This window comes from Dioscorea cayenensis, chromosome 6, assembly GCF_009730915.1.
Source record: "Dioscorea cayenensis subsp. rotundata cultivar TDr96_F1 chromosome 6, TDr96_F1_v2_PseudoChromosome.rev07_lg8_w22 25.fasta, whole genome shotgun sequence".
NCBI lineage: Eukaryota > Viridiplantae > Streptophyta > Magnoliopsida > Dioscoreales > Dioscoreaceae > Dioscorea > Dioscorea cayenensis.
This window is the reverse complement of record NC_052476.1, coordinates 18419781-18432404: the sequence shown is the minus strand read 5'-3', so window position 1 is coordinate 18432404 and position 12624 is coordinate 18419781. Positions and strand designations below refer to the sequence as shown.

The 12624-nt window shown below is 44.1% G+C and overlaps 1 non-coding gene across 1 annotated transcript; it reads right to left on the bottom strand.

The window, feature by feature from the left end:
* Positions 1-1581: 1581 nt before the first annotated feature.
* Positions 1582-1688, bottom strand: LOC120264071. Its single transcript, XR_005537251.1, has one exon. It is a non-coding gene; the product is annotated as a small nucleolar RNA R71 (small nucleolar RNA).
* Positions 1689-12624: the final 10936 nt, after the last annotated feature.

Here is a 12624-nt window from a genome sequence, read left to right as displayed (position 1 = left end):
GGTATTGTGAACCCTAGAATGTATTTGTTTCTTTGAACCTCTTTATTATGCTTTCAATAAATTGATGTTTATTGTGAGTTCCAACCTTGAATGCTTGATTGTATGAACATTTCCCCTAGAGTGACACTAGGGTTGAGAGTTCGTGTTGGTAACCTTGTGAGTGAGTGACACACCACGAGCGTTAGACAAAACTAGGTTGGAGAGGGTTGAGAGGGTGAGTCGAGAGGTACAAGAGCGTCCCCTTTCCCGTCCGGCGTGATAGATTCTACCTCCGTTCCTCGAGTTCTTTGCGGTCATAATAGAGTGAATGGTCTAAGGGATGAACTTCCACTGGGGCTTAGTTGCGAGTGCAACGGAGTGAAGAGTTGAGGTGATCTTAGTATATAGGGCTCAATTGTGGTTAGGGACCTTCCACCTGGACCAAAGGGTTAGGCTATAATAAGGAAGAGATTTATCACTTGGAATCCCTAGAGCTCATTGCAACTCTATGCGAGTGCGAGGTGTTGAGATTGTTCAATTTCTCCTCCGGGACATGTATAGAGTTAGGCATAGTTGACCTTAGATTTGGGACTATGTAATTAAGGATTTTCACGACTCACCATTGCATTGATTAGGAAGCATAATAGAGGGTTCTTGCACTTGAAACAATTTCCTAGGCGGAGCATTATCCGGGTAAACCATCTTTATCGATTGCCTTATCCCCTTCTTTACTTTTGCTCTATTACTTGTTGCTTTTATTGTTGAGAATTGAATCATTATCACACTCATCATCATTGATCTTTTACATAGCTAAGAACCTAATTAAGTATTTTTATTCCTTACTCCCTGTGGATTCGATACCCGTTCACTCGGGATAATTACTTCGACAAACCCGTGCACTTGCGGGATATACGCAAGGGGACCTTGTCAAGTTTTTGGCGCCGTTGCCAGGGAGTAGGCGTTTAGAGATACTTTGCACTTTGTTTTCTTAGCTATTTCCCCACACATTCTATTTCATATCTTCTTATTCTATCATCGTTCTGATTTTCTTTTTCTTTCTTTTTGGTGCAGCTCCAGGTTATAACCCGAGGGAATCCATCAATATTGATTGAAGGAGACCCTGTGCTTGAACGTACACTTAGAAGAAAAAGGGAAAGAACCTGTGCAAGAACGACGATAATTCAGTGATTTGGAAGGAGAGGAATCTGAAAACATGGCAGAACAGAATGAGCAACAGCGAACTCTAGCCGACTATGCCAGACCTTTAGTGTTGGGGACACAATCAAGTATTGTGCGTCCCCGATTACTACTTCGAACTTGAGCTAAAGCCGGCATTCATCCATATCTCTGCAGTGATCCGCACAATTCAACGGTTTGGCCTATGAGGATCCAAACAGTCACATAGAGAGCTTTCTCGAGGTGTGCGATATGCTAAAGATAAATGGGGTGACGGATGATGCCATCAAATTGAGAGCCTTCCCATTTTCCTTGAAGGGGAGAGCGAAGAAGTGGAAACACTCATTACCTAGAACATCAATTACTACATGGGAGGAGATGGTAGAAGCTTTTCTAGCCCGTTATTTTCCTCCCGGAAAATCAGCAAAGCTTAGGAATGAGATCTCGTCCTTTGTTCAGTTGGAATTGGAGTCTCTATTCGAGATATGGGAAAGGTTCAAGGAGCTCCTGAGAAAGTGTCCGCAACACGGATTCCCGGAGTAGATAATTATTCAAACCTTCTATAATGGTTTGAACCCGAGTACAAGGCAACTCTTGGATGCAGCAGCAGGAGGTACCTTAGGTAGCAAAACCCCCGATGAGGCTCGTCAATTAATTGAGGAAATGGGGTTAAATAACTATCAATGGAATGCTAGGGAGAAGAAAAAGGTGGCCGGTCTCCATGAAATTGATGCGGTAACCTCATTAGCGGCGCAAGTAGAGAGTCTTAGTAAGAAGCTAGATCTCATAGCTTCGAATAGAGTTGCGGCCGTGACCTATTGCACCGGTTGTGGTGGTGGATATGCTCCCTCCGATTGCCCGATCGTTATTGGTGATGTTTCTTCAGTGGAAAACGTTGACTTTGTAGGTAATGGCATGAGACCTCAAGGGAACCCATATAGCAATACTTACAATTCAGGTTGGAAGAATCATCCTAACTTTTCATGGAGTAATCAAGGACCACAAAAGGCCATGGGGCCACCGGGTTTCCAACAACAAGCCCCTCAAGTGGAAAACAGAATTTCAGGCTTGGAAACCCGAATGACGGATTTAGAGAAGTACTTGGCCAGATTTGTTCAATCTGCAAATACACGGTTTGAATCAGTTGAGGCTACACTTCGCAACCACACCGCCTCTTTGCACAACCTTGAAAATCAGGTGGCTCAAATTGCGAAGTCTCTCTCCGAAAAGCCACATGGAAGTTTACCAAGCAATACGGAAACCAACCTTAGAGAACATGTGAAGGCGATCACTTTGAGAAGTGGTCATGAGGTTGAAGGGAGGCTTCCGAGTGAGAAGCCGAAAGAACACGCACCTGAGGTTGTAGAGGTTGAGGACGGAGCAAAGAAAGAGAAAGAGGGTGCATCCCCACCTTTCAAGCCAAGAATCCTTTATCCCTCTAGATTGAAGAATGACCAAGGGGATGAACAGTATAAGAAGTTCCTGAGTTTATTCAAGCAACTCCACATCAACATTCCTTTTGTAGAGGCATTAGCTCAAATGCCTAAGTATGCGAAGTTCCTGAAAGACTTGTTGACTAACAAGAGAAAGTTGGAGGAGAGTGCTTCAGTGGTGCTAGATGCTTCATGCTCGGCGGTGCTGCAAAAGAACATGCCGAACAAGAATAAAGACCCTTGAAGCTTCATCATTCCATGTAACATCGGCAACTTAGGTGAGGAAATGGCATTTGCGGATTCAGGGGCAAGTATCAACATCATGCAATACACTTTCTTCCAAAAGCTAGGCTTGGGAGAGCCTAGGCCTACTCGGATGACTTTACAATTGGCGGACGGAACGGTGCGACATCCGAGAGGTATCATTGAAGACGTGCTTGTCAAGGTGGACAAGTACATTTTTCCGGTTGACTTCATAGTGGTAGATGTCGATGAGGATGCGGATGTATCCTTGATACTTGGGAGACCGTTCTTGCGGACTTCCAAAGCATTGATTGACATGGACGGCGGAGAGCTCACATTGAGAGTTAGAGATGACAAACTCACTTACCGCCTTGCTGAAGCCATGCGGCATTCTCTCGATTTTGATGACACTTTGTATTTTCTAGACACTACTGATGAGCTTATTGATGAATACATGCAGGAAATGTTCAACTCGGATCCATATGAAGGTTTGTTCGACCAAGAGGAGAGCAATGAAGAAGTAATGATGCTTGGGTCGACTGAAGAAGTAACATCTACCCAGGGGATATTGAAGAAGGTGCTCCGGAAAATGAAGAGGGCTAGGAGACGCCACCGAAAATGCTCCGAGACTATTGGATACATACATGAACCAAGAAAGTTGGATGAACCATTTCTAGGTGGTCCGAAGCCCGATAATACACCCTCTACCCTCAGGAGACTTTGTACATCATGCTTCCAAGTCATGGGTAAGAGGGCGACTTTCATTCATGAACCCCCGTGAGGTAAGACAAGATACGTTAAGCTACGTGACGTTAAACAAGTGCTTCTTGGGAAGCAACCCAAGTGTTTACTGTTTTCCTATCTTTTAGTTTAGTTCGTTTGCATGAATAAATTGTTAAGTGTTGGTGTCTTAATGATTTGATGCTTGTGCTGCGATTTTATTGTGGGTGTTTAAAGTCATCGTGTGTTTTATGAGGAATTGGCGAAAGTTTGGTCATTTGGGTTCTATTTCGTGTTTTTCACTGGTAAAATTTGTGTAATAGGGCAGGCTCTGAGTGTGTAAACATGTTCAGAGAATTTCTGCAGAGTCTGCAGATTTGTTCTAAGTCATCCAGAGAAAACTCACGGGCGTGTGGCATTTCCACACGCCCGTGGATGTATACTGCGAGCTCATCCAGAGAAGGCACAAGGGCGTGTGAATTCCTACAGAGTTGGGCAGATTTTCCAGAGTGCACACAGGGACGTGGACTCGCCCCTGTGAGTGACCTTGTGAACCACGCATGGGCGTGGGTAATTTCCGCATGCCCATGTGAAGCTCTGCAGAGGAGTTCTCTTTATCCTGAGAAGACACAGGGGCGTGCGGCTGCCCCTGTGAGTTTGGCATGTGAATGTCCACGCCCGTGGGGAATTTCCGCACGGGCGTGTGGAACACTTAGTATTTTTCTCGGATGTCCAGGGAAGCCACAGGGGCGTGCGGCTGTCCCTGTGGGTCGGGGGCACGGGCGTGGGTCTTTTTTGCACGCCCGTGGGAACTTATTTAGAGTTAGTGAAAGTTTTTCTCAAGAGCACCCAGGAGCGTGCATTTGCCCCTGTGAAGCTCTCCTATAGGGCGCACGGGTGTGGATAATGAATGCACGCCCGTGTGGTTGCACAGAACGCCAAGGGTCGTGAGTTTTCTTTAAAAGAATAACTGTTTCTCTCCCCCTTCACAACTTCTATTCGTCTGAAAACACTTTCACATCATTCTCCGATTCCATAGCGCCAATTTGGGAGGATTTCAGCGAGGTTTTCCGGTCAATTCTTCACTTTTTCTTCCCATCTCGTCGGTAAGCCCTATTTCTCATGATTTTTGCCAATTCATGGTTTCCATCGATTAATATGGTTGTAAATGCTTCGTTTCTTCAATTAGGACGATGATTTATGTCTAGAACGAAGTTAGAAGTATTTTTGAGTTGTATTTTTTGGATTTTTTTTGAAGCGTGGCGGTGCGGTTCTCATGCCCCGTGGATCGACACGGGCGTGCAGAAATTTCACACGACCGTGTGGACTTCTGCAGCAGTGGTTTATCAACTTGTTTGATCAATTTCGTTTAAATCTTGCAGATTATGGCACCTAGGTCAAAGAAGCAAGTCGATAAGAGACCACGTGAGTCATCTCCCGAGCCCCGAGGGCATGCGGTTTTGCAATTCCGCAGCATCGGGTTCCCTATGAGCGCCTGTCGAGGCTCCGTTTTAGGCAGACTCGATTCTTAGACACGACTATATTGTGAGATCTACAACAGGGAGATGAGTTTGCTGATGAGATCGACGATCTCGCTTTCGTAGAAAGGTGGTTGGCGGCGATTCTGACGATTAGAGAGCCGACCCATCCGAGAGTTTGCACTCGGAGGTGCTATCATCATTCGAGTTTGATAGATCGTATGCAAGCTTCGAAAGTGTGGACACCATTCAGTTCAGAGTATTTTGACACCACCATAGCTTGAGCATTACGCAGTTTTCAGTACTACTTGGCTTGTACGAGGAGGCATTCACAGATACAGAGGAGTATGCGCAGTTACCGACTGATTACCCTAGAACCTTGATAAGTGCTTGTGCGATATGAATGCGAAGTGTTCATTCCTTATGTTGAGCATTACTTTTCTCAGGTTTTTACATTAATATGTGTGTTTTTATGTCACTTTTATGCAGGTATGGTTGTGAGGCTGAGTATGAAGGAAATAGGCCAATGTGGATCATAATACACCTATTTTGGAGGAGATCTTGCTAAGGTTCAAACGCGAAGACATAGGACAGGTGTGAGATGCTAGAGTGTGTGCCAACCTCCTCTCATTCGAGTGAGCACATCCATTTGGAGGGGCACAAAGGTAGTCACACTCGAGCATTCCGTCTTATGCATATAAGAACAAGAGCTCCAGCAACATATATATCATTGAAGAAACAAGTGATTCACGACGTGAATGTGTGCCCGTTTGCGTTACCTCGATGAAAGTGTGGAATTGGGACGTTATTCATGTCGAAGACTATAGCAGAGTAATGTAGAAACACTGTAGCAGCATTGTTTACAGCCGGCCGAGAAATCAGAGAAATAGAGAATCCACACGGGCGTGTGGAAATTTTTCACGCCCGTGTGGAAATTCTGCACGGGCGCATGTAGCGTCCACGCCCGTGGAGTTGCCCGATTCCAGCCCTATTTAAAGCCGATTCAACCCCGATTTTGGTATTCTTTTCTCCATCTTTTCCCCAACTTGAGAGAGGGCTTCCGCTAGGGTTTAGAGGGGTATTGGCCAAGGTTTTGGAGAGGTTCTATGGCTCCGACATCGTCATTCTTGAGGAAGAAGGTTGGTAGGGGAGCTTCCGTCGAGGCGTATCCTATACCGGACTAGGGAATCCTTGGACGACGAGTAGAGGACTCTTCGCAAGACCATCGACATGATCATCGAGGGGGTTTCTTTATGGATTCATTGCTTTTACATTCGATTTCTTTGATTGTACTTAGCTCCATGGAGAGCTAAACCCCTAGTGGGTACTTGGGTGATTGTGAAACCTAGGATGTATTCGTTTCTTTGAACTTCTTTATTATGCTTTCAATAAATTGATGTTTATTGTGAGTTCCAACCTTGAATGCTTGATTGTATGAATGTTTCCCCTAGAGTGACACTAGGGTTGAGAGTTCTTGTTGGTAACCTTGTGAGTGAGTGAGACACCACGAGCGTTAGACAAAGCTAGGTTGGAGAGGGTTGAGAGGGTGAGTCGAGAGTTACAGGACCGTCCCATTTCCGCTCCGACGTGATAGATTCTACCTCTGTTCCTTGAGTTCTTTGCGGCCATAATAGGGTGAATGGTCTAAGGGATGAACTTCCGCTGGGGCCTAGTTGCGCGTGCAATGGAGTGAAGCGTTGAGGGGATCTTTGTATCTAGGGCTTAATTGTGGCTAGGGACCTTCCGCCTGGACCAAAGGGTTAGGTCTATAATTAGGAAGCGATTTATCACTTGGAATCCCTAGAGCTCATTGCAAGTTTATTCGAGTGCGAGGTTGAGAGGTTATTTAATCTCTCCTCCGGGACATGAATAGAGTTAGGCATAGTTGACCTTCGATTTGGGACTATGTATGTAAGGATTTCCACGACTCACCATTGCATTGAGTAGGAAGCATAATAGAGAGTTCTTGCACTTGAAGCGATTATCCTAGGTGTAGCATCATCCGAGTACCCCATCTTTATCGATTGCCTTGCCTCCTCCTTACTTTTAATCTCTTACTTGTTGCTTTTATTTGTTGAGAATTGAATCATTATCACACTTATCATTGTTGATACTCCACATAGCTAAGAATTGAATTAAGTGTCTTTACTCCCTACTCCCTGTGGATTCGACCCCGCTCACCCGGGATTATTACTTCGACAAATCCGTGCACTTGCGGGATATACGCAAGGGGATCTTGTCAAGTTTTTGGCGCCGTTGCCGGGGAAATAGGCGTTTAGAGATACTTTGCACTTTGTTTTCTTAGCTATTTCATCACACTCTCTATTTCATATCTTCTTATTCTATCATTGCTCTAATTTTTCCTTATTTCTTTTGTTGCAGAAAATGATCAACATGTTTGAATAATTTGATACTATCATGAGGATGGTTGAACACGTAGACCAGAAAGTTCAAACAGTTGTATGGAATGACAAATCATGTTATTCTTACCATGGACAATGTACAACTCAACAGCCATTAGAAGAATCGATTGAAGAGAACATCACCATGATTCAAGGGTAAAGCTATGAATTAGATAATGTGATAAAGCAGTTTGAGGAATCCACTTCATTGTCAATGAGTGACCAGTTAGAGGAGAGTGTAGAAAGGATCCTTGCTAGGTTTGATTCTTCCTATCAAGATCAGAAGCAAGATCTCTTTTTAGTTGGAGTTGCTATTTCAAATTTGGAATTCTGTGGAATGGACATGTTGATTTCCATTGCAGATTGTAAAGAAATAGATTTCCAGGTGGAAAAGGAAGAGAGTAACTGTGAACAGGAGGCAAATGATTTCGAGGAGATTTATAAATTAAAGGAGGGTAGCTTGCGGCCATCAATTGTCGAACCACCAGAACTTGAGCTTAAAACTCTTCTAGCACATTTGGAATATGCATTCCTAATGGAGGACTCTAAACTCCCCGTAATCGTGGTGTCGAACTTATCTGCGGAACAAAAGGATAAGCTTGTTAGCATGTTGAAAAAGCACAAAGCAGCCATCGCATGGAAGATCTCCGACATTAAGGGTATAAATCCATCATTCTGCACTCATAAGATCCTAATGGAGGATGACTATAAATCTGTGATCCAACCTCAGTGAAGATTTAACCCGAATATGAAGGAGGTTGTTAAGGCGGAGGTAATAAAACTTTTGGATGCAGGAATTATCTACCCCATATCCGACAACAAGTGGGTGAGTCCGACCCAAGTTGTCCCGAAAAAAGGAGGGATAACCGTAGTGAAGAATGAAAAGAATGAGTTAATCCCCATGAGGACAGTTACTGGTTGGCGAGTCTGTATTGATTATAGAAGACTAAATGACGTCACTCGGAAAGATCACTTTCCTTTGCCATTCATTGACCAAATGTTGGAGCGACTAGCGGGGCATCATTTCTATTGTTTCCTTCATGGCATGTCAGGATACTTTCAAATTCCGATAGCCCCAGAAGATCAGGAGAAAACCACATTTACTTGCCCTTATGGTACCTTTGCTTATAGAAGAATGCCTTTAGGGTTGTGTAACGCCCCTGTAACATTTCAGCGCTGCATGGCTGCAATGTTTGACGACTTTCTCGAAGATATTATGGAAGTTTTCATGGATGATTTTTCAGTGTTTGGGGACTCTTTCGATGGTTGCTTAAACAACTTGGAAAGAGTATTAGTGAGATGTGAAGAGACGAATCTCGTCCTTAACTGGGAGAAGTGTCACTTTATGGTACAAGAAGGCATTGTCCTTGGACATAAGATTTCTCAGGCAGGTATGGAGGTGGATAAGGTGAAGATTGAGATAATTGACAAGCTTCCACCATCTACGAATGTAAAAGGGATCCACAGTTTCTTGGGTCATGCAGGTTTTTACAGAAGATTTATTAAGGACTTTTCGAAAATCTCCCAACTGTTGACCAAACTTCTGGAGAAGGATGCCCCTTTTGACTTCGGAAACGACTGTCTGAATGCATTCAATGTATTGAAAGAGAAGTTAGTGCAAACACCAATCCTAACAACACCGAAGTGGGATGAGCCATTCGAAGTAATGTGTGATGCTAGTGATTATGCAGTGGGAGCGGTTTTTGGGTCGAGAAGAAATAAGCAATTTCAACCGATCTATTATGCTAGCAAGACTCTCACAAGTGCACAAGAGAATTACACCACTACCGAAAAAGGAATTATTAGCGTGAGTGTATGCTTTTGATAAATTCAGACCATATCTCATCCTATCTAATGTCACCGTGTTCACAGATCATTCTGCACTCCGCTATCTCATGAACAAGGTAGATGCGAAGCCAAGATTGATTCGGTGGATATTGTTGTTGCAAGAATTCGATATGGAAATCAAAGATAAAAAGGGGACAGAGAATGTGGTTGCCGATCATTTGTTGAGATTGGAGGGTTGTGAGGGGCAAGAAACGGCAAGCAAGGAAGTTAATGATTTCTTCAATGAAGAACATCTCAGATGCAGGGTACAGAATCGTAATCGAAGATACCCCATGGTTTGTGGATTTTGCAAACTATCTGTCGTGAAAAGGTATTGAAGCGTGGCTTAAGCTTTCAATGTAAGAAGAAATTTTTTTCGATGACCTTAAGAATTTTTTTCTGGAAGATCCATACCGCTCCGTGATTTGTGCAGATCAGGTGGTGCGAAGGTGTGTTTCTAGGGAGGAAGGATGGAACATCATTGCGCATTGTCACTTAGGCCCAGTGGGGGGGGCACTATGCGTCAAGTCGAACTGCAGAGAAGGTTCTAGCTGCTGGGTTCTACTGGCCGACTTTATTCCAAGATGTTCATCAATTCGTTTTACGATGTGATAGTTGTCAAAGGGCTGGAAACTTATCACGAAGGGATGAGATGCTCAAAATCCTATGCAATTTTGCGAGGTGTTTGATGTATGGGGAATTGATTTCATGGGACCATTTCCAAAGTCCAATGGAAATCAATACATTTTAGTAGCAATTGACTATGTTTCCAAGTGGGTGGAAGGCCAAGCTCTTCCAACTAATGATGCAAGAACTGTGGTGAAATTTCTTAAGAAGTTATTTGCTCGTTTTGGAACTCCAAGAATTATCATTTGCGATCGGGCAACACATTTTTGTAACACACAATTGGCGAAAGTGTTAAAGCGTTATGGGGTTCATCATCGTCTTGCAACACCTTACCATCCGCAAACGAGTGGGCAAGTGGAGGTTACAAACAGAGAGCTCAAGAGAATCTTAACTAAAACAGTAGAACAAGGTAAACGTGATTGGTCTGAAAGGTTGAACGACACGCTTTGGGCTCATAGGACAGCATACAAAACACCAATAGGGACCACTCCCTATAATCTAGTGTATGGAAAATCTTGCCATTTACCGGTGGAATTAGAGCACAAAGCGTATTGGGCAATTAAAGTGATGAATTCGACTTATGCGAAACTGAGAGCAACGAATATTACATCTCAATGAGCTAAATGAATGGAGGCTGAAGGCATATGAGAATGCAAGGATATATAAGGAAAGGATTCGAAGTGGCATGAAAAGCATATTAAAAACCCCGAAAGACTTCAAAGTAGGCGACTGGGTGCTACTATTCAACTCCCGTCTACGTTTATTCCCGGGGAAACTTAAATCCAGGTGGTCTCGGTCCAGTATCATCAGTAAATCAAGTTTCACCTCATGGAGCTATTGAGATTAGTCATCCAGAGAAGGGCACATTCAAGGTGAATGGACATAGGCTGAAACCATACCATGGTGGAGAAATTTGCAGTGACAATAGAGAAGTATTTTTCCTCCATGAATCCTCATGAGGTGAGGTAAGGTACGTCAAGCTTAGTGATGTTAAACAAGCGCTTCTTGGGAGGCAACCCAAGTGTTTACTGTGTTCCTATCTTTTAGTTTAGTTTGTTTTCATGAATAAACTATTAAGTGTTGGTGTTTCAATTTTTAAATGCTTGAGCTGCATTTTTTTTATTGTGGGTTTTTCAAATTCATCGTGTGTTTTATGAAGAATTGGCGAAGGTTGGTCGTTTGAGTTCTATTTCATGTTTTTATCTGGTAAATTTTGCATATTAGGGCAGGCTCTGAGTGTGTAAACATGTTCAGAACATTTCTACAGAGCCTGCAGGTTTTTTTCTAAGTCATCCAGAGAAAACACACGAGCGTGTGGAATTTCCGCACGCCCGTGGATGTGAATTGTGAGCTCATCCAGAGAAGGCACAGGGGCGTGCGGCTACCCCTGTGGATGACCATGCGACTTTGCGCACTGCGTGGGTACTTCCGTGACAGGCGGTGAATTCCTGCAGAGTTGGGCAGATTTTACCCTAGAGCACACAGGGGCGTGGACTCGCCCCTGTGGGTGACCTTGTGAACCATACACAAGCGTGGGTAATTTCCGCACGCCCGTGCGAAATTCTGCAGGTTGCTCCCTCCATCCCGAGAAAACACAGGGGTGTGCGACTGTCCCTGTGAGTTGGGCATGTGTAAGTTCACGCCCGTGCGGAATTTCCGCACGGGCGTGTATACATTTTTCTCGGATATCCAGCAAGGCCACAGGGGCATGTGTCCACCCCTGTGAACCCTTCGTTTGAGGGCGCACGGGGGTGGATGACTCCCGCAAGCCCGTGAGGATTTCCAGGATTTAAAGGACCATCCGCTCTCCCAATACACGAGTCACACCCTTCCCCTCAAATAAACCTAAGCTGCCCAACGAGCATTTTTCTAACATTCTTGTCGCCTGCTACTGTCGTCTTCGAGCTGATTGATTGAGCATTGTGTGGATTATAAGGGTGTTTAAGTGCAACTCATCGGTAAGCCTTGATTTCCTCTCTTTTTCGATTTCGTTTGACTCTAACTGAATACCTGCGATTGAAATGGTCAAAACACATCGTTTTCTTGCTAAACTGGTTATGATTTGTTTTTAAGACGATATGGAAGTGGGATAGAGAGGTGGCATAGAGATTGGCTACAAGGACCGTGCGGTTTCCACGCCCCGTGGAAGCGCACGGGCATGCGGAATTTCCGCACGGCCGTGTGTTCTTATTTTTCTGCAGCTTGAATGGAACTGATTGATTTTCCTTTTCTGATACATACAAGTATGGCTACCAAATCGAAGAAAGCAGTTGCTAAGCGACCTTGAAAGCCTGCCCTTGAGCCGGAAGTTATGGAATTCACACTCCCTGCGCATCAAGCTCGGTTTGAGCAGTTAGAGAAGCTTAAGTTTGGTCAAATGCGAATTCTGGATGTTGGGTTACTTAGGAAGGTGCAACTAGCGGATGATATGGCTGACGAGATCGAGAAATTATTATTGGTCGGTAATTGGTACAAGTTACTGAATATTCATGATCCTGCTATCCGCACACTCACTTTGGAGGTACTTGCTTCGTTTGAATTCGACCGCTCTTATGCTCATTTTGATAGTGTCGACGCGATTCAGTTCAGAGCTTTTGGGCAGCATCACAGTATGAGTGTCACACAGTTTTCCACTAGACTTGGTCGATATGATGAAAAGTATACTGAAACTGAGGAGTATGACGGGTTTATCTCCCAATTGACATGACGGGTTTATCTCCCAATTGACATGACGGGTCG